This window comes from Protopterus annectens, chromosome 4.part0, assembly GCF_019279795.1.
Source record: "Protopterus annectens isolate FY-2018-M chromosome 4.part0, PAN1.0, whole genome shotgun sequence".
In the NCBI taxonomy this organism is placed as follows: domain Eukaryota; kingdom Metazoa; phylum Chordata; order Ceratodontiformes; family Protopteridae; genus Protopterus; species Protopterus annectens.
In genome coordinates, this window is record NC_056733.1 from 83,194,884 (window position 1) to 83,218,210 (window position 23,327).

At 41.2% G+C, this 23,327-nt stretch overlaps 1 protein-coding gene across 1 annotated transcript in view; it reads left to right on the forward strand.

Annotated features, from left to right (window-relative positions):
• LOC122800215 (UDP-GlcNAc:betaGal beta-1,3-N-acetylglucosaminyltransferase-like protein 1) overlaps positions 1-23,327 on the forward strand; it is a gene marked incomplete in the record, with an annotated part of 1,890,971 nt that overhangs the window by 594,957 nt on the left and 1,272,687 nt on the right.

Consider the following 23,327-nt stretch of genomic DNA (forward strand, 5'->3'; position numbering starts at 1 on the left):
TGTGAATGTTATATTCCTTCGCCACAGCTATTTTTTGCTTACAAAGCAAACAAGTTGGTTTTCCATTTACTTCAACAAAAAAGTACAAAGTTTTCCACTTTTCCTGCACCACACAATGCTCATTAACTGTTCTTTTATTTGAAAACATGATGAAGGCATTCAAAGTATTTTTATATATATTTATATATATTCACTCTAACACTCCAAATGGCAAAGCAAAACTACTGCTCAAAGACAGATTGCTGCATGACACCTACCCAAAACCTGCTGAAATTCAATCAAAAGCACAAGACTGGCACTACATTGACTACAGGTATATACTTATTTTTTAAAACAAGCCTACCTTTCAATTTGTGGGATGTCTTTGACTATCCCACACCAGTCACTTTGGGGACACTGATTTGCTGTGTTCACTGCCTGTCATGGGCCTTTTGGTCCCCCCCCATCAGGATCTGAGTGAGGGAATGTATGTATGAATGCTGAAGAGACTGAGCGATTGGAGTGAGTGAATGCATGTAGCCATAGACTCATCCTGTCAACATTTCAAGCCATCAGAGTGTGATGAGTTGTGGTTCCATGTAAGGTTGCTCTGCTGGTGGCCTTGCTGTGTACAAGAGGGCAGGCTGACTCTGGGACTGTGCCTCGAGCTGCATGTGAGAGTGTGGTGGGCCGTGTATTTGACTCCCCTGTTATATTCCCTTTTTCTCCGGGGCCTCTCAAAATCGTAACATGCAATTCCACAGTGATGTAGAACATCAACAAGCAAATCCTATCTTCTTTGCAGGCTAGCTCTTCAAGTTCAGGATCTAACTGTCCAGTGTCAAGTGACTCTATGCCATATACATACATTTAAAGCAAAATATAGTGGCAGACATTTTGAGCAGGTCCAAAACGCATGGTCACGAATGGATGCTTCACAGAGATGTGTTTCAGGAGATTGTCCATCAGTGGGGGGTACTTCTCGGGTAGATTTTTATGCCTCCTCTTTGAACAGACAACTTCCTCTCTCTCGCACCAGAGTCCCAAGTCCTCCGGACTCCCAATCCTTTTCTTGGAAGGGGATGTTTCTTTGCAGCTGCCCTCCCATTCCTCTGATTCTGAGGGTCCTGCTCAGGCTAGAGCAGGACTCCCCCAAAATTTTGTCTGGACTCCCTTTTGGCTCAGACAAAATTGGTTCCTTCTGCTCCGAGCTATGGTGCAATCACAACAATTTACCACAAGGGGTGAAGCTACTCACACAAGACAAAAGGGTCTGTCTTCCATCCTCACGTGTCCTCTCTTCAACTGACATTTTGGGTGATAGGGTTGTGATCCCTTTTAGGCACTTTTTTCTGAGGACATGCTTAGGGTTCTGCAGGAGGCCCTGAAATCCTGTGTGTCCAAATGGAAGCGATTCTGTTTGGTGCCTTGCTCTTAACTAGGACCCACTTTCTGTGGAGATCTCTCTGGTTCTCTTATTTGCGTGAATTGCTCCATACTGTGTTAGCATATTCTTTAAGTTCACCTTTCTGCTATGTATGCTTGCCTGCCATTAACCCCTCCTTTGGCCTCTAGCTTTGAAGTCAAGTAGTTTCTTAAGGGTGTCCTTCATATCAAACCTCCCAGAAAGCCTATTCCACCTTCCTGGGAACTTAATTTTGTTCTTGAAAAATTGTACATGGAAGGCTGCTCTTCTGTTGGCCCTTACTTCAGCTAAGAAAGTGTCTGAACTCCAGGCTGTTGTGGCTCTTCATCCTTTTTTTAGTTTTTCACAGGGACGGGGTGTATCATTGTAGTAAACCTTCCTTTTTGCCCAAGGTGGTTAAGGAATTATCACTCAGTCGATTAATGTGCTCTTCTTATTTCCTTCTCCGCAGTCTGCTAGTGAAAAGGTTCTTCACGCCTTGGATTTATATAGACTGCTCAGATTTAGATAAGGCTAAGTCCTTTCACAACTCTGAGCAAATTTTTATTTCCTTTCATCCCAGATCTCTTGATTTTGGATGTTTTCTAAGCAAACCATTTCTTCATGGATATCAAACGCCATTTTTTTTTGTTACTCATTTTATGGGAAAAGACTTTCTGCCTCTCTAAAGGCTCATTCTATTAGGGCTGTCTTCCTCTGGTGCTTTTTTCAAAGGTTTGGATACCAATTCCATTCTTGAGGCTGCTACTTGGACTTCTGTCCATGTCTTTACTAAGCATTGCAAACTGGATATTGTTTCCAGAAGAACTGGTTATGCCAGATCTATTCTGCGTGGTTTTCTTGTACTGTTCTGGGTCTTCCTTCTCCCAAGTTTCCTCTTGACCTTTTTAACTCTCCCTTTAGTAAAGAATACTACAACAGTGGTATGAAAGGACATAGTTCAACTGCATAATGCAGTTGTGTAAAATCTTAACATAACAGTAGCTTGCTTACTCCTGTAATGGACAGAGGCAGGACGTAAATGCTTTATCCCAATCATGGTTCTCTCAAATTACCTATGGTATGATCCCAGTTATTCTCAATTGGGGTAATATGTAATTATCCACAATAGGATGGCCAAAACCAGTCTATAACCAAATTGGATAGGTTTTTTTTGAGCACAAAAACGGAAATTGGCTAGGCTTAAAATGGCTCGATAGGGCAGCCAGCCTAGTACTTGTCTATGAACCCAATGCTGACAGTACATTTCCCTGACTCGCCTTCAAAGACAAAATAATGTCAGTAGCACCAAGAGGAACTTAGCCCTTCTGTATTTTCTGCATTTTACTTGTCACTTTGTCCAGTTTCCTTAGCCTTTCATATTTCCTTAATATACATATAAAATATTCTGTCTTCTAATGCTTACTGTTTTCCCCTCTCTTTTTGCCTTTGGTCTTCTATTTTTTCCCCTACATCTGTCAGTTAAAGTTGTACCTTTCTACTTTTGCTTCCGTTGCTAGTTCACCAACCTCCAAGTCTGTAATATTTTTATCCTTTTAGTTTAAAATGTTTCTCGCAATGATGTGATACCAGAATGGACTGTTCTCACCCCCCCCCCCCCGCCATGTTTGTGGCAAAGTTGTACAAGCATTCATCTTGGCAGTTAGTGAAGTCCAGGACTCTTGGGTTTTCATTGGATTGTGAAGCTAACGGAATGATGACCTTCGCTGTGAACCATATGATATAGTAACGGAATGATGACCTTCACTGTGAACCATATGATATAGTAACGGAATGATGACCTTCACTGTGAACCATATGATATAGTAATGGAATGATGACCTTCGCTGTGAACCATATGATATAGTAACGGAGTGATGACCTTCGCTGTGAACCATATGATATAGTAACGGAATGATGACCTTCACTGTGAACCATATGATATAGTAACAGAATGATGACCTTCACTGTGAACCATATGATATAGTATACATTTCTCCCCAGGATGGGAACTTATTTTCGTTTATTAAAGTTGTCTTTATCACCAGTTCTAAATGAAGGGTCCAAGATTATTCCCTCCTACTAGGCCTCTGTAGGGTAGTAAGAATTCTCCTCCTCCTGGATGTTAGACAAGTAAAGCTTCTGTTTTATTACTCAGATTCCCACTTACTTAATCCATTTCTGATCTTCCACACCAGGATTTATAGTTTCCCTGTCTGTTAATCTTAGATAGGAATCCTCTAAATAACACATGTACACTCATTTTTTTTTCTTTTTCAGTTCTGATAATAGTTCTTTCTCACCCAAAGAGCCATTCCTTCTCAGTTCCTCTTTATTTTATTTGCTACATTAATTATGTACCATGGTATAGTAACATCCTAGGCTATTAATTCTGTACTAGCTATTAGTGTTTGAGAGTGCTTGCCTCCCTCCTGCATCACATCAGCCAAGTCAAGGATCTTTTATTTTGGCCATGGCCAGGGATAGACATTGCTCATTGGTTTATAGGTTCATAGGTTCATACTAGGCTATCTGCCCTGAGGCAATTATAAGCCTAGCCCGATTCTGTATGACTTACGCCACCCCTTGATTTGAGTATACTGTGCCCTTTTTAAGGTTTAGTTTACTGTGCCTCTGTCTAATAGTGACACAGGAGTAATCCCTGGGACAAACCTACGATCCCCCATCCACCTATCGAGATTCTTCTTGAAGAGATTCATTGAGGTGCTCTGCCTCACATGAACTGGAATTCTATTCCAGAGCGAAGGGAGCCTCTGGGTTATGAACCTGTCCCTCCAGCAAGTTCTATTTATTTCTGTGCTGATGTTCAAGTCCCTTGAGCGTGTGGCTCTATGGGATTTAGATTTACTGAGGTGGAGCATGTCCATTAATTCTGGATTTGACATAGCTTTGTATGTCAGGCATAGATCGCCTCGAAGTAGGCGGTATGCAACTGAGTAGAGCTGGAGTTTTTTTAACCGAGCAGCATATGGCATCTGAGACCCTTGATCCTCTTGGTGAGATACTTTTGGGGTCTTTCTAATTGCTGCAGGTGTCGGGTAAGGTACATCCCAAAAGGGGCATTGTATTCTATGATGGGCCTGATGAGGGATGAATAAAGGGGCACGATTACCTCTCTTGATCTAGATGTGAAACCCTTCTTGATGAGGTGGGCTATGTAGAAGGTCTTTCTAACCACTTTGGCAATGTGGTTTTCAAAGGAGAGATTGCTATCAACTTGGGTCCCCAGGTCCCTAATAACTTTCTCTGTACTTAATGGGTTTCCGCCTATGTGGTAATTTGTGGGCACATTATTTTTGCCAAAGGGTATGACTATACATTTTTTGGCATTTAGCTTTAAACCATGGCACTGACACCAGTTATCTGTCTCTGTGAGACCTTTTTGAAGGATGTTTGTGTCAGCTGGAGAGTTGATTATGGCGCCCAGTTTGCAGTCGTCTGCGAACTTGGTGAGCCATAGTCCTCCCACGTTTGCCTGTACCTCGGAAAAGTATATACCGAACAAGAGTGGTCCCAGGACAGAACCCTGTGGGACGCCACTTGTGACTGGTTTCTAGTCTGACATGGCTCCAGCAACTCTCACTCTGCGGGTTCTGTCTTTGAGCCAGTTTGTGACCCATCTTGTGACATAGGGGTTTATATTTAAGCTGGATAGCTTATCTATGATGCCCGAGTGGGGTATTGTGTCAAATGCCTTTGCAAGGTCCAGATAGGCTGTGTGGACTACCTTCCCTTCATCTATGGCTTTGGTGACTGTTTCAAAGTCAACCAGGTTCAGAAGCCAGGCTCTGCCCTTGACAAAGCCGAACTGGGTAGGATCTAGTGTCTGTAGGTCCCCAATGTCTTTGTTTATGAGCTCCATGATGATCCTCTCCATAGCCTTGCAGACTAAGCTAGTCAGGCTTATGGGGCGATAGTTTCCAGGGTCCGTAGAGGCTCCACCTTTGTGGAGTGGGGCCACTGTTGCTGTACGCCATTCTGTGGGCACATATCCTGTAGTGAGGCTGAGATTGTATAGCTGTTTTATTTGAGGGATTAGTTCCTCTTGGAGTTCATGTAGGACGCAACCTGGGACGCCATCTGGTCCCATGGAAGCAGTGTTTTTTGCTTTGGAGAGGGCAGCCTTCACCTGAGCATCAGAGATGTTTGGGAGGCAGCCCTCTGCTGGGATAGATACTTGCTCTTTTGAGGGGGAGGGGGGTGGAGAAGTTTGCACTGAACCTGTCTGCCAGGATATTGGCAATGTCTGTGGGTTCAGTGTATTTTTTGTCATTTAGAATCAACTCAGAACAAGTCTGGGAGTTGCATCCCAGGTTTCTAACATAACTGAAAAAAGCCTTATGATTGTCTTTGGTGTCCTGTGCAATTTTTCTCTCGAAGTTGGCCTTGGAGGATTTTATGAGGGATCGTAATATTTTGCTAGTACTGATCAGAGATGCCTTCCCTATTAGGGATTTTGCTCTATCATGTAGTAGCTTCCTCCTTCTGTTGTACAGTTTATTTATGGCAGGGGTCCACCAGACTGGACGCCTGCCTTTGGATGATTGGGTCTTGGTTTTGTTTGGGATAGCATGATCCATGCATTCGTGGAGATGTCCGTAGAATGCGTTTATATAGGATTCTGCAGTTTGGGCCGTAGTTTCCACTGGCCCTGGGGCCTTGAAGGATTCCACTTCAGTTCTGAGAAGTGAGGTTCCCTTTTGAGAAGTTTTTCACTGTGGTTTTCTGGGCTGGGGGTGGGTTCGGGATGTGGACATCCAGTGAAATTAATTTATGGCCTGATCTTACCAATGAGGGATATACTTCTGGTGTGGAGCATAGAGTCCCCTTGTTGGTAATGATCAGGTCTAATATGTTGTCCCCTCTTGTGGGAGTGGTGACTAGTTGTTCCATAGCATTTGAGTTTATAATTTCCAGGAACCTTTGGGCTAAGGTGCTGGTGCTTGAGTAGTGCTCCCAGTCAATGTTTAGGTAGTTGAAATCGCCCAATATAATGGTGTTCGGAGAGATCTTCAAGTTCTCCAATGTTTTCAGGAAAGCCGAGTGGGATTCCTGACTTTGAGAGGGTGGTCTGTAGGATGCTATAAACTGAAAAGCAGTCTTGCCCACTGTTAGTTGCACATGGATGGTCTCCGATACTTCGTGCAATGCCACTAACCTGGAGGTGTGGATATCCTTGATAAATATGGAAACTCCCCGTCTTTTGTGGTTCGGTCCGGGTTTTGGGGCCGAAAAGCATGATATGAGTTATAGCCTGGTAGTGCTGGGGTGCTCTCTGGAGCCTTGAACCAGGTTTCTGTCACTGCACAGATATCGATGTTCTCCATACTGAGGAGAGCTTCAAGTGCGTGCATCTTGAGGTTAAGACTTCTGGCGTTTAGCAGCATTACCCTTAGTTTCTACCTTTTGTTTTACCCTGCCATGTGTTTTGAAAGATTTTCTGCAGTCACATGGAATTGTAAAGTGTGCATTCTTGCACTATTTTTTACCAGTGTCATTTCTGTGACATATATGTGACTTGACAGTTTGCTTTTGATATTGTGGAGTGAAGGCATTTTCCTATGTTGCTTGACTTGTCTTTTTACATTTTTCATAGCATGTCAATTTTTGATGTCACAGTAAGAGATGTTTAAAGCAGAGCTGTAAATGGAGTAATTGGCATAATGGGCAACCCCAAGATGTTCCAGGAAAAGGAAAAAACACTCCTCTTGCACTACAAGACAAAAAGACAGTGTTTATGCATAGTAGCTATTTCTTATCTTTAATACAAAACACACAGTTACGTGCAGGAGCCCACTTGATGATCCTTGAGTCTTTGGCCACATTTCTGTGGGTTTCATTAGTAAAGACATCTGGAGTCATTCTTGTTTTGAGCTCTAGGTATCTCCACAGAACATCCCATCTAAATCCTTGCCAAAATAGTAAACTCCTTACATTCCAACCCTTTCTTTTTGTGATAACTTAATGGAGCTTGTTTGTGAGAGGAAGACTATTACTAGTCCTGACCAGTAGTACACATTGTCAGACACTAAGTGTGTTTCGTATAGGGCATATTTAGTTTGCAGAGAATTTCCTGTGAAGAGTGCTTCTGAACAGCTGTTTCGCTACAATATTCTATGCAATTATGTACGTTTATGTGGGTTTAGAAAAATGTCCCATCCTAACAGGTGAATGTGCTCTTTTTACCGACACGAAATGTACTTGTATCCTGTACAACAAGTGATGTATTGTGATTACTGTGCTGAAAATAATGCTGTAAAGGCTCAGAACATCTTTACTCCTGCTCTTGGTAAAGTGCAGGTTAATAACTCAGCCTCATTATCCAGGAAAACTGGCTGCATTTATTCAAGTGCCTGCAAGGGGACTCTGTCTCATTAGCTTGTTTAATCCTTGAAGGTGCACACCCACAGTTTTAGCAATTAAGGAGGTTTAGTTTTTGGTTAGTTTTTCTCACCCCCCCTCCACTGTTTTGTATCTGTTTGTTTTTGTCTGAATATAGCTGTGCTTGAACGTGTGGCCTCTATCTTCTGCATTCATCTTGCACACTTTCATTGATTGATTCCAGCTAGGGGAGTTGTGTCCTGCTTAGCTTCCCTCCCACCCCCATTTCCCCAGCAACCTCCTGTGCTCTTCGATTTATATATCACTGTCTGTGCCCTCCTCCCTCCCACTTCTGTCCATCCATTAAAGGGACACAACTTCTCTAAACCTACATCCTATGTCCTCAACCACCTGATTACAATATTTTCCCACCCTAAACTTCCATACAGCTTCATCACCATCCATACTTAAAACAGCCAAAAACCACTCCTCATTCTCAACCCCCTCACCTTCCCATATACACTGTCTGGTCCTCACCCATCCTCAGACTTCAGCCTCTCTTTCAGAACTTTTTCTACCCCATGCTGCACAATGCTTCCTCACCTCACCATCCCATTTCACTTTCCTTTAACACACTACACTACACCATCAGTAAGGCCATGTCTTCTCCCATCTCTCAACCTAAGCTTCATAAATACCACAAAGCTCCATAATCATTCACTTGAACCCCAAGACCTACCCCACCCATTTATATCCTCCATTCACCACCTGTCACTCTCGCTCAGCACCAGCTTCACCATCCCTTTACCTCATCTCCTCCAAACCTACCAAACTCCATCAATCCCACCTCACTCTTCCTAACGACCTCTATAAATTCACCTCTATTCTGCTTGCACTCCTCAGATCCAACATTGAATCCAGTCCAGGCCTCTCCCACTACGTAGCACCTATAACCTTTCCCAACACTGCCACCTTCTCCTGTGCGTTAATTAATGCCCATAGGGTTTACCTTTAAAACCTCGAATCACACTTGTGCGAGTGGTCATATCCTCGCATTGTAAAAACGAAACTGGAAAAAGCGACAGTTTCTAATGTTCGAAAAGCAGCAAATCGAACAGCCGATTTGCTGGTTTTCAAACATGAATGTCGACAACAAAAGTATATGTTGTGTAATGCAGGGGGGCAAGCTCCCCTGCACCCCCCATGTGGGGGGGCTGCGCCCAACCCCCTTCTTTATTATTCTAACTCCGAGATCGCACTACAGCGGGGAATGGAACCATTTCCAACTCCCCACTATAGTGCGCTCTGCCCCTAAATGTCGAATGTGCAATGAGCGACTCTCACTGTGCATTTGCTCATTGCACATTCGAACCGTCTTCCGTTAGAAGTTTTCAGAACGTGTAAACTGTCTTTTGAACATTTGACGGTCGCCCGTGTGCAATATGCACATGTAAATGTAAACCGCCCATAGCATGCATACTAAACTTGATAAGATAAACACATTCCTTACAACCTGCTCACCCAACACCAGAGCTGTCAATGAAACATGTCTCAAACCAAACAATCCTAATTTTCAGCATCTGCTGTCTTCCTACAGGTACCTCCAAGACATCAGACCTGGCAGTAGATAAGGTGGAGGCACTGTCATTCTTTATAAAAGCAAACTTAAACCAGCTGTCATTGCACAAGTAAATGCTTCTTCATATAAACCCAACTGGATCCTTTAAAACTTCCTTCCTAGAAGAACTGTCACCTTCTTATAGCAGTTTCCTACCTTCCTCATCCACCCTCTGTTAATAAATTTAAATCCCTTTTTCTTACTATTACTTTAGATTTCCAAAGCTGTAAAATATTGTTATTCTAGGTGATTTTTAACCTAAGCTACCTAGGTCCCTTGAGCAATGACCTTGCTGAATTCCTAGCCAATATCAAACTTGTACATCAGTGATGCTACTTATCCAAATCTACAAACCAACAACCACTTCCTCCTGAAACTGCTAATCATGAAAAACCCTACCATCATCTTCAGTATATCTGTTCTTCCACCCTCATCCAGTGACCATTACCCAGTAACCTTCCAAATTATCTGTCAGTCACCAAAACTGCCCCCCCCCAAAACTAGTTAACTTCAGAGCAAGACCCACCATCAATATAGTCAACCTCAAAACAGCTAACCACTTTCGACTGATCTTCCATTACCAACTTATAGAAACCCAAATTGGCTGCAACAGCTCTTGACGCATACCCTTCTTCAACTAGTGCCTTGTCAAATACAGCAAAGACCCCTGGCTAATAAGGCTGTCCTCAGACTTGGGGACAATTCGTGGTCTTCATGGAGACAAACGTCCTCACCAGAAAATCTTACCACCTTCACATCTTTGCGTAACCTAGCTAAGCAAAGCCATACACAGGCACAAAACCAACTACTTTAAAATCAAGCAACTTGCTCTTCTAGTCGAACCAAACACTTTTGACAGGAAGTAAATCTTCTCACAGACTGTAAATCCACTGATCTCACCTCCTCTCCTATCTTCAACCAGACCTTTCAAGGCCAACTCTCAAGCTCTGACTTTCTGAAAGAATTCGGCCACCTTCTCAACCCCTACATCTGCCCCCAACTCACCTAGTCCCCCATCCTTGTATTTCCATCTTCTATTTTAAGAAAATTGCACACAAAAACTTATTCCCATTTTAGAAAACATACCCTTGGATGCACCCCTTGATGCAGACAACCTACTCCCTTAGTTTATATCACTGCTAAGACCTCCTTACCACACATGTACGTATTCATAACCTCAGCTTAATGCCAGATATATGGAAAACTGCTCTGGCCAAACCCTTTCCCAAACAGCCTCAACTAGTAAATACCTCCCATGTCCCCTCTATCTTCATCCTCCCTACACTTAGGAAAATACTTGAAAAACGAATCTACCACCAGCTGTCCACTTACATCCATAGTACCACCTCCTCACTCTTAATAGCATGGATTCTGGGCTGGCTGGAGCACAATGACACTTACAGGTGAGATGCTTCTCAACATGGATAAAGGAAACCTTTCAGGAGCTGTCTTCATTGACCTTACCAACATTTTTGATCTAATTGACCACTTCCTGCTCTTTCACGCCTCCCTTCAAGCAGTTGAGGTTAGCTCCAACACTGTTACCTGGTTCCAACATTTTTTAATGAATAGGTCCATTCCTATTGTTGCCAGCACCCTTTACCAGAGCAGTACCCAGGAATCCATACTCGCGCCACTTTTGTTTTTGATCTTTATTAAAAATCTACCTCTGATCTCCCTAATCTTCTACGTTTTGTGATTACTCTATGTTTGTGAATTTGTTCTGTTTTCTTTTTTTTGTGAATCTCTTCACGTGGACAGCTCCTGCAAATGGTCTGTAGTGATCAGTGTACTACCCTGGTAAACTAAAGTAAATGACCGTCTCTGGGCTTGGTGGCTGAAGGACAATGAGGGTTGGACTGAATCTGATTCTGTCCATAAAACCATACAGACTATCCTCTTCTACAATTAAACATTTGCCATCAAGAACATATACAAGAACCACTACATTTTGACATGAAAAAAAATGTTCATTTTTTTAGGGGAACTGTGATCCTTCTGTCCGGGTTTTACTTAACATGGTATAAAGTAGAAATGTTCATCATCAGTACCTTTGCTTCTTGGTGCAGAGGGAAGGAACTCTGACTGTGATCTAGGTGCAAGGGTTGGATTAGTGTCCCTGGCTCTGAAGGAGCTGTGTGTGTGTGTGTGTGTGTGTGTGTGTGTGTGTGTGTGTGTGTGTGTGTGTGGTGAAGGGTTGTGGCATGCTCACCTCCCTCTTTGGAGAAGGCCAGTTGAGTCATTCTGGGAGCACGTGAGGGTCAGATTTCTATGCTGGAGACCAGGGGGGAAACTACCTCTCATACTTGTTAGGTCTGTATGCCCGGTTGCATGCAAAGATCCTTCAAGAAAAAATAAAACCACCCCTGAAGTTTGCCTTAATGATGGCCCTTCCCAATCAACCCTCACCCTGGTGATGGAGAATAAATTGGCCAGTTGTGACCTGGAAGAGACTGATGATCAAGTGTGGGAGTGAAGTGATACAGAAAATAATGTTCCTCACTTTTAGTTCTTGAGATGGTACTTACCAAAGTAGTCAGACTTTGCGCAAGCGTAACCCTTTTTGCTCACCATGTAAATCATTCATCCACAAGCCCTTTTTCCCCATTTTTTGCACATGGGGTTGGGGTGTCACTTCAGCAGTGACAGTCCTCTAGAGCCAGTGTTCACACTGCCAGGTGAACAGCCTGCCACCTTTGTTTTTATACCCCCCACACACACACACACACACACACACACACACACACAGTCAACCTACTGCATGTCTTTGAAATGTGGGAGGAAACTGGGACACCCAGTGAAAGAAAACACACACAAACTGGGAGGACATGCAAACTCTGCAAAGAAGGCACCTCAGTTAATGTTTAAAACTGCAGTACCAAGAAGGAATTGGTCACCTGTGTTTGCAAACAATATATAAATGCTTGGAAGTCAGTTTATGAATCTTTGAGGAGGTAGTCTATGCAGTAATTTTGGACTAAGCAAATTTGTAGCCTTGTTCATTAACAGATGCAGAAGCAGTCTGCAAAAGTAGCATTTTCAGTGAGGCACAGAATTGTTGCACTTGGTGTTTTACTTTTGCTTCCCACAGATTTGACATAATCAGCTGAAACTAAATGTGCTGTCCTTCCAGGAGCCAGTGAGTCCAGTATTGTTTTAGCAACATATAACAAATATTCTGCATCATTAGTCTTTGAGATAGCATTTACATGTGTGCAACACACACACACACGGCGTTTCACTCTTTTTCTTCCGCTAAGGTCTACCAGTGTTCATAGGTTCATGAAATGTGAATGAGTCCTTTGCTTACACATCACAGGTGGAGGATTCATTAGTGCCCTGGTAAACCAGTCTGCTTACGTTTCTGTTAGTAAACTGAGCGCAGTACTGATATGCGTAAGACTACATCTGCACTCCCACAGTATTTTGTATGTATGAGGTTCTACCGAATAGAACAAATGCACCACAACTCACTCAGGCATGAGATGCAGGTTGTTTAACAGATTAGTCATCACATGTTAATTACATTCCATACTCTGTTAAATTAAGTACTCTTTCAAATACAGACCTCTTTTCTAGTGACTTGCAAGCAGAAATTCATCTGTTAGCCTTAAACTGATGGATGTTATATGTCTGAATGATGGTCGTTATGAGAAAAGAAAAAAAAAGGGGGTTGAAGATTTAATTTTAAACAGAGCCTCATACTGTATGGTAAATGCAGAAAGGCAAATGAAGCAGGGTATGTGCGTGATAAACTACAAAATGAATGGAAACAACTCTGGTCTGTTTCATAAACCAGGGGAAGGATGTTTGGGAACACTGCAGACTGTTAGGTGTTTTAGCACCCTAACACGTTAAAACACAAGATGTTTTATGTGATTCCCAGTAGATTCAATAGATATAAAAGTATCCTCAAAGTGCTGACCCCTTTAAAGCATAACACAGAAATGATTACCAGTGAATACAGTGAACACAATGTCAGCGGAGCAGGTGCGTTCTACAGGTTCATGCCTAAATTGTTAGTAGATGTCTGATTTTAAGCAAATTGTCTCCTCCTACTATTGGATGGACAATGACTTCATGGAGTAAGGTTGGCAGATGTTTGGGGGATGTGACTGAAGATAGAGGGTATATTAAAAAAAAGGTTAGGCTAGAGATTAAATTGGAAAGGTGCAACTGTCTTTTATTGTGAAACTGTTAGGTTATGTATTTTGTGGTGGAACCAATGTGATGTGATTTGGATAAGGCTTTGAGCAATAAAGTTAGTCGTTTAGAGCTGAGTAATAACAAGGTAGTAGAAGAGGAAGTACATGGCAGTTAGTGGTTTCTAATTTTAAAGGTGAGACTGTGCTTTTTATGAAAAGAGCTGAATTTTGAAATAATTTAAATGGGGCAAAGTAGCAAAGCAGGCAGTTAGCCGCTGTCTTATGCAAACCCTATTAAGTCCTTACTACACTCAGCAGAACAACGTTCAGATAGTGTTCCCAGGTGCTGAGGAATCCAGCCATGAAAATATGGATATTAGGAGTGTACACCAGGTCACCTCTCCTGAGGAGAGAGAAAGTGGATGAAGTCCCTTTGCAGTGGATAACCAAATGACTAGATTCAAACTTTTTGGGCAACAACGTTGTAGCCTTCTAAGGAGGGCATGGGCTCTAGTTGTGTATGAAGATGCATAGGAACAATTGACCAGACTTCTGCAAGAGAGAGAGTGCAAGCAGTAGTGCCTACAGACCGACATTGGGATGGGTGTAGGACACAAATTCGATCAAGCAGTAAATGAAAGCTCATCATTTTCCAGCTGTTACCCACCGACTGGTCAAAGAAGTAAGACTCTAAGGCTGATTCCCAGTAGGTGAAAAAAGTGCATATCAGTGGAATGATATGGAACAGTGACACCTGGAAGGATAGGGTGAATTAATGGGTTCATTATAGTTAAGACTGGGGTGGAGCAGAACAGTGCATACAAAAAGATGGCGTGGTCCTCTGTTGCATTGCCATAGTATCATGCCTGAACACCATTCAGTGCATTTAGGTAACGGAGCAGCTATCACATCATCCTCCTCCTCTTGTGTGGCCTTGCTTTATACCAAAAGGAGTTAAAACAGTGCAAGCTAATATCAGCAGAAACCACAGCTGACTGACTGATATGCTTGCTGCATTAAAAATAATGTAGGTTTGCTAGGATAAAACATTACATCCTATCTGAGGCATTTGACACAGCTGTGAGGTAGCTCTTGCTTCATTAGTCACATTGCAGATTGTATATCTGAGTAGTTCTGTTTTTTTCTTTTCAGTGTCAGAGTAACAAAGCTGTCAAAGGCACACTGTTTTCCTCCAGTATGGCACCACTGATGGTCAGAAGGGTAACAGAACATATTGTTCTACAATCAGGCAGCTGCACAAATAGAGAGATGTGCTGTAGTAAGCCACAATTATCACTGTAGTATATGAAGCATGCCAATTACACCTCACAATTGAGAAAACATATCCTTATTACAGTGAAGTTCTTGTGTATGAACTTCATTATTAGCCAACTGTGTGCATCTCACAGATGGTAACCACCAGAGAACTGCTTTGGAAATGTTTTGACAGCTCTGAAAACATTTAAGCACTTTGCAGTGCGATACAGACAAAACTAAAAACAAATGTAGCAGAGCTAAGAACAGTGCTGTCATACTAATCCATTGCCCCTTATATGTGACACTGCTGTATTTTAGAACAGTCCTAGGGCACTGTGCTCTCATGACATGGAGTACCATAATTATCAAAAACATAGTTTCATAGGTAGGGTACTAGGCTATCTGCCCAAGGGCATTTATAAGCCTAGCAAGAGTGTCGGCTATCGCCGACACATTGATTAATTAACTGATCCTCTGTCAAGCAGAGCCAATTAAGTGATCCCAGGGGTGTATTTTCTGTTACCCATCCACTCGTCAAGGTTTCTCTTGAAGAGTGACATACTGCTGCTTTTAACACTGCCACTGCTGTAGGCCACTCTGGTGGTCGGATAATGTGTATGTATGTCAGCGGAGTGGCATAGCTGTGAAAGATGTTCTGTCCAGTCAGTGCCACTCCCTTATATTAGAATACTGTCAGGGTACTGCATAATTAGTCTTTCAGCAGTCAGCTGTACAGAATGCCATTTCATTAAGAGACACTTTGAAATCTGTAGTTTATGCATTTTTTGAGTTTGCATTTTTCTCAACATGCAGTGACCTTGACGTTGGGTAAAATAAGTGGGGGTGCAGAGAGCATAGTCCCCTTCATTTTTCAGATTTTGTTTCCCAGAAAATGCCATTATCTTTATTTTAGTAAAAATTGTCCTGCTGCCCTCCCCAGCAGTATTATATAGACAAAAATCACATCTGAGTGGAGTCTGATTATTGAATTCTCTCGCCAGATAGCAGGACAGTTGTCAGACAGAGCAGTCTGTTTGAGAAACGGGGATGTTAGCGAGAACTGAAACAACTTTTTGTCCCTTATTGTCTTGGCAAAATGTCACACAGATGCAAACTACATGGTTCCGCTGTCTTAGTGACATTGTCTTAACATCAGTACGAATGTTTCCAGATGATTACCATCTACATTTAGGGTGCAGCACAGTTGGCAAACAGCTGATTTTAAAAGAAAATTGAGAAGAAATCGAGCCAGAGAGCTACATGTGTGGTGTGTGTAGCTGATCTGCATGTGATATGGTGCAGTCTCCAGATCCGTCTGAATACACATTTTGGTGAGGTTGGGCAACATCCTCAGTGTCTGCATTGTTTATTATGCATCTTGACAACACAACTTCAGAACTGCCAGAACAGAGGAAATTTATATTTACATCTTTGCTTTTAAAACTATTTGGGATTTGACGGACATAATTCTTATTTTGGAAAAAAAAAATGCCTGGATGCAACTACCAGGAGATCCTCAACTGCACACACGAGGACAAAGTAAGAATTCAGAATCTATGGGGGAACTCTACAGCCTGAAGCTGAGGTTGCTTGTTTAACAGCTGATCCAGGGTCATTTGTTTGTAAGTAATGTGGAAAGTTGTATGAAATAAATTGTAGGCATTTTTGTAAGACTGGTATATTGAAGTCAAAGCTTTAGGAAGAAGCGTGACTAGAAACACCGCATCCAGTACCTGTACAAGGAAATAAGGACTGTGCGAATTGTTTGATAGCCAAGAACTGGAGTGAGTGAGAGAGACTTTTAAAGCTGTGTCTACAGGAGAAGCTATAGTACAAGAAGAATTGTCTCTAAGATTATAAGTCTACTGCAGATGGTCCTGAGGCATTCTTTACATAGAAGACTTTGGAGACAGCTGCTGGATATATGAGGTGCTGGAATTTTAAAGCGACTATAAGAATTGAAAAGTGTATTTATTTATTTGCTTTGTGTTTATATAGTTAGGTTTGTTTACTGGGGTAGTGCCGCAATAACAGCAAACAAATCTCAGGCTTAACCTGGGTGAAAAGGTTTCACATTTAATACAAACAATTATATTATGGCAAAAGAGAAGAGCAGAACAATATATTTAAGATATAAACAGCACAACATATATATGATGGTGATGCAACATAGCTAAAGCTTTACAGTAACAGAAGTGCAGAAAACCGTAAAAATGTATAGTATGTACAGTATAATTGAGAGTGGTGGGGAGGGCAAGGAGTATAAAGCTGAATGGAATTTCATTTAATTAAAATGTCTGAATATGTATTTTAATATAAATAGCGTATGTCTTGGTTATAGTGCTGTGTTTTTTTTTTTATGATTACCATAATGTAGTTTGTGCTACTTCATATTTTATAGCTTTAACAAGGTGGGCGTTTTGTGTGGGGTGTATGGCTTTTATTTTGAGGAGCTAGCTGCAGTGATTGCATTTCATGTGGTAGAAGTTCTAGATTAGATAGAATACACACCTCAGCGAGGCTGGACCACATCCTCAGTGAATGTGGATCCTGACATTACAGCACCTAGTATTCAGAGGGAGCAAACATCGTGACAAGATTAATGCTTTGCCCTTTATCTAGGCCTTCACCACAGGGCATGATGTTAGCAGAGCACAACATGATCCAACCAGGTGGGGGCACAGTTGGCATTTTTTACTGATCAGCAGTGACACTTTGTAATGGCACAATCAAGTCATTTCATTATATGCTGTTTTGAGGGTTTAGCCCAGCTGTGAGATGAATACTGTTTCCTTTCATATTTGCATTAAGAATACTGTCAAAATACTCCTCCTGTGTAGGAGTAAGTGCAGCTGTGGTACCCCCAGCACATTCCTGTAGGTGTGAATATCATCTGAATGGTGTGTGTAGCAGTATTATTTGGGGCATTGCCACAGCTCAAAATGGTAGCAGTGGCATCACACAGATGCAAGCTGTAATCTCTTCAGTGACTGCGGGTGGTTGAAGTAGTATCAAGGCACTTCAGGAGGCACTGCTGGAGTTTAATGTGGTACCAGTGCACTTACCTGTGCTGTTGTAGAGTAGCACCAGTATCACAGGTACTTTGTTCTTCCTCAGTAGTGCTATTGTCATAAGTGCATGTAAAATGAGGGCACTATCTGCTGTTAGAGTAACACAGGTATGCCGCCCTTGTGAGTGGCACTGAAGGTGGTTATAGTGGTTGCCATAAGAGGAAGTAATACAGGCATTAGAAATGCTCTTTTCCACTCGCCAAGGAGTGACACGTGACATATCTATGTTCTGTCTTCTCATGAGTGACAATGCCACTGTACAATAGGCTGCCATTAGTGGGTAACACCGATGAGAAACATTCTGCTGTACCTGTTATTGGCATTTGATAAGTTTTCATCCACAACTGAAACTGTAGGCATTTTTTCGCATACGCATTTGACACTTTTATACAGAAGTATTGTACAACAGTAGGGTTTTCATCGTTGAAAGTGACTAAGGCAATGTAATGTTTTATTTGCTGATGGTAGAAATCATCTTGCCAGTCATTTGCACCATCATCCAACCCTACACACGCGCGCGCACACACACACACACACACACACACACACACATTCAGATAGTCGTTGCATAACTGTCCGTCTGAAATGTAGTGGAAAATTACTGTTTTCATTTCTTTACTGTGTTGTTTCCCAGTTCTGCTGAATGCTGTTTGCAGTCCACCTCCAGCCCCCAAGGTGTCTCTCAGTACTCCTAAATACTTGATTTCTGTTTCCTTATAGACTTTATTTCCTTCTCAAGAACTGTTCTAATATTCCGTTAATGACTCACATCATGCTATGTGATTTTTTTTACCTTCTTTGCAAAGCTGTTACTGATTCATAACATAAAATGTGATAGTTTTCAGCCTTATTGCTTTTGCACAAGTACAGCAGATTTGGGAGAGGCAACAACTGCTTTTCTAGCATTGTGTTTGCTGACATTAGCCTTGCATTACAAATATACAATTGATTTATGAAAAATGGCGAACAAATTCAAGTCATGTTTTAATCAGAATTAAATCTAGAGTTATTTGTTAAACATGTCTTATTGCAAATGAAATCCTGAGTTGCACTTGTGAAAATTTCAATCAAAACTTAATTGTTACTGAAAGGACACCTTTTGGGTTAAATTTTGATTCCATTACTGTTAAGTTTTTCATGATGTATCCAAAATGTTAATATAGTAAAAAAGAATGTTATACAGGTAAAGGAAATATTTGTAGGGAGAAATAGCAAAGAATTTGGGCAAGCTACATCAGCAACACCTGCACCTTTACCCTTGTCAAGCTTTTGTCAGAGTAGTCCTGGTTTACAACCAAATCAGTTGACATTGCTCAGTTTTTTTACATAGCATTTTAAATCATCATATTTTTTTGTACATTGAAAGTTTGTTCCTGCAGTTAGCATCAATCTAAATGTTCACATTTGTCCATGTCATTATTTTATGCTTCAACTTCATATGAATATTTTTGCTTTCACAGTGGTGCTGCGGTGGCGTTATCGCCTCCCAGCAAGACGTTGTCCCGTTCGATTCTCAGCTAGAGCATCTTCTGTGGAGACCTGCGTGAATGGGCGTACCTTCGTTGAAGGCTGTGCATTAGGGCCAGCAACTCAGTACGTAAAAATCAACTGCCAGTCATTAGCGGACCGGAGTTCCGCTGTGGCGACCCCTAACCGGGAAAAGCCGAAAGACACAACAACAAAAACAACATTTGCATAACTTTTCCACAAAGCAGACCAGAGTCTGTATGTTGCTTGTATAGATCTCTTCATTTTTGGAGCTCTATAGTTGTGTATTTCCTTTGACTTCATCAGCCGCTCATATATTTGTTTTTTATGACTGTTGACCTTTGCGTAGCCATCACTAGAAAATCAACCCATGGTGTTGTGTGTTCCTAAGCACATGCATAGAGACATGGTATCATTTAATTAGTTTTCAGCAGTCGGTGTACTTCATCTGTGGAAGTCTCCTAGAGTCTCATATTTCATGTAGTGATTAGAGTGTTTATTGCAGACTTCATTTCTTTCAGCTGACATGCTTAGACTTTTGTCTCTGTCAGGGATTAGTTAAATTCTAGCAGTAATCAACTGAATTTGCCTCAGGAATCTACTGGGTGGAATCAGGATAACATTTACCAGAAATATTAGTAAAGTACAGTTGTCATTGAAATTTGGGATGTTTATAGCTTGTTTTGTTTGGGGAGGGGCATAACAGTGCAAGGGTTAGTGTTACCTCACATTAATTCCCCATTTCAGTTCTTGAGTGGGACACTGTCTATGTAGTGTGCAAACCGCCTCCTTGTGTTCGTGTGAGTTTTCACTAGTAGATTTAGTTTCCTTGTACATCTCAAAGGTGAGTGCTGGAGGTGAATGTGATTTTATGCTAAATGTACAGAAGGTTATGGTTGGGTCTGTGGTGATAAACAGCATGTTATGCGTTACAGACATGGATTTGAAAAAAATTCACCTGGGCATGGATTTGAAAAAAAATTCGCCTGGGCAGTGATCTGAGGCCGAAGAAGTTAATATTGGGGTATATGTCAAAAACACATAAGTAGCTATGATCAGATACACCCAATCAGAATTATTTGTAGTGCATGCAGCATTATCTGTTGTATGTACTTTTAGTTACAGAAGAAAAAACATAGAAAAACAAAGTGTTTTAAGGCTTTTAAAGTCATAAAACCCTTAAAGCAGACACAGACAGTGGCCAGAAACTAAATGTTGCTGTAATGAACAAACGGCTTAAAAAGCGGGTAGTCAATTTATTGTACAACACTGTTTTTGTTGATGCGTGTATATGCTTGAGAAGTGAAGCACCTGACTGCTTTTTAAAGATTTTTTAACATCTTTTTTAAACATGACATTTTTCTAAAAAGTGACATTTAGTCCATGGACAGTAATAAAAATAAAACTAACTATAAGAATATTTAAAAGATGCTTAATTTCTCATTTCTATTCTGTTGTGACTGGCACTGGTCCACTGTTGTGCTCTAGTATGAGACTTGGAGCTTAACAGTAATAAGAGATGTGATTACCTTTCTTACAAAAGAAAGTTCCTTATCAAAACTGTCCCTCTTCTGAATTTGGGGCATAACTGTGGTGCTACAGACTCTGCACTCCTATAATAGATATTGTGCTTTGTGTTAAAAATATCCCTTGCAGGAATATGACCCATAGTGGGTAAACATTGACAGTATCCATTAAGTCTCACAGCAGTGTTGCCTTCACATGTCGTTTTCCATACATGCTGTCCTGATGAGAGACGTTTACATATGAGGCCATGTGGTCATTAGTGGCTCATTAAGAACTTTGCACAGTGGCAGTAGAACTACCTATGACACCTGCTGTATCCTGTTGTAGATGGATCATACCTACCCACAGTGAGAGTTCTAGAGTTTGCCTTTTACCTTTACCATATGTGTGATTGGAGGCTTTTTCCACCTCCTCAGCTGTTGTGTATGATCTCTGTTCGCCTGACAAATGTTTACCAGTTTATTCTAAGCTAATATAGTTGTGGAAGTCTTGTCACATAATACTGTTCGGTTGTTCAGTAAGTGTGCATGTTTCATACCCCCTGTTAGACCATTGCTTTTGACATTAAACGTAGTAAGTAACCTGAACAATGTGTATAGAGTTAGTTTGGTTGGGACATGCTCCTAATAAATTGTTGTGCTAATAAGTCTTATGCCCTTCTGCATGTTTAGCATAGCCATGTACTCCCTGGACCATGCCCTAAGTATTCACCTGTCATAATTTATTTACTTGCTCCCTCAATTAATTCCATTTGTAAACCAGGTAAGTGAACTAGTCCATAGAATGTTTTCAACCACAACTCTGGCCGGGAAGGCAATGATCAAAACATCCTACAAAGAATACAAGTTGAATTTGCAGTAGAACATAAGCATTTGGCCCAGTATACATTATGTATATTTTCATTGTGTACGTATGTTGAAATAATGCAGTTAAAAGGGAGCAGCATAGGCATTATTTATAAAGTATTATTTATAAAATATATGTACAAAGTACATTTTTGCCAAAAAGCTCGGAATGAGTCAAGAAGAATGTCAGCTGCAGTGTGCAGAAAAGGATAGTCTTAGCATTATTATTATTCATGGTTACAAGTGTATACAGACCAGCAGGACAATGGTATGCATGTTACTTGTCTGGATCTGTAAAACATGTACATGTATGATTTTTTTAGGTTTCTGCCTGCACTTAAATGTGCAGTGGCTCACTGTTCACAGTGCTGTTCTGTGTCTTCCGGTCAGAGGTAGTGACCAGAAAACATCTCTGTACATGCCATTCTTGGGACGCTACCACAGTTAACAGTGCAAAAACATTTTTTACAGAATGAGCGTATTCTGACAGGAAGAAGCCAAGTAGTTGAGTTGCTCTGGTCACCTCTGTAACAAGAGTATTACTTATATTGTAAAGGAGGGATGGGCGGGCTGCTGTTCTGGGACCAGGGGATCTTTACATTTCAGCACTTTAAGTACCGAGTCATGGTATTAGAAAGCAGAGTAGCTACTTAGAATGAAAAGTAGCAATGCTTTCGGGTAGAACTTTTGTTCAGAGTGATGCTGTTTGACAATATGGATTTCCTTTCTTTCTCTGTTCTTACAGCTTTCATAAGCAGGTAACTCCACTGACTACATAAATAACTCCTTTAAGGGTGACAGAGGAAGAGTCAATTGAATGACTTAATCAGGGTTATATAGTGTTTGACCTCTGAGGTAAATTGTTCAGGCTATATATAAGATTCTGAATAGGACTACACACCACTGTGACATTTAAAATTTTACCTCTGTTTTGTGCATTTGTTTGTAGGCTAACTTTTTTATTTTGGTCAATGTTCATGGCATCTAGGAATTGTGTATTACTGCTTTGTATATTAACTGTACTTCTCTGTGAAGGCTAGCTTACATCATGGTTATTGTCACAGTTCTGTATAAGTTTAGCAAGCTAATTCCTTCTAGGACATAATTGCAAACATTTCAGGGTCTGTATGTGGTAGTGATCACAAGATTGTGAAGATGCATGTGTTGGATCAATGTATTTATGCAGGGGTACGAGTCACTCATACTCACTGCTCTAACTATTTCCTCTGGGATCCCCATTGTTCAGAGAAAAGCCTTTTTTAACAAATTTATTTGTTCTGCCATCTTTGGCAGCTTTAAAATAGGAACAATAGTTCCTAAACACTGTGTTAGAATTTCTGAGTCAAACTCTTGTGCCACACGCAGTGTGTACATCGATTCAAGTTAATTTTATTTATTCCTGGCATAATCGAATATTTGAAATACTGGTATGGAAGTGCCTGTTCCAAGAAGATTAATGCTGCGTACCTGCTTTAACGGTTTTATTGCCCTGGAAATGAAGGTTTGCATGGTTCAGGGTATTCATATTACCCATAGCCAATGACTAAAGTGTCCACTTTACCAGTTTATTCACACAGCTATTGAATGAATGAACTGTTGCATCCATATACGAAGCATACCCTCTGCCTAACTGTCTTAACGTTGACATGT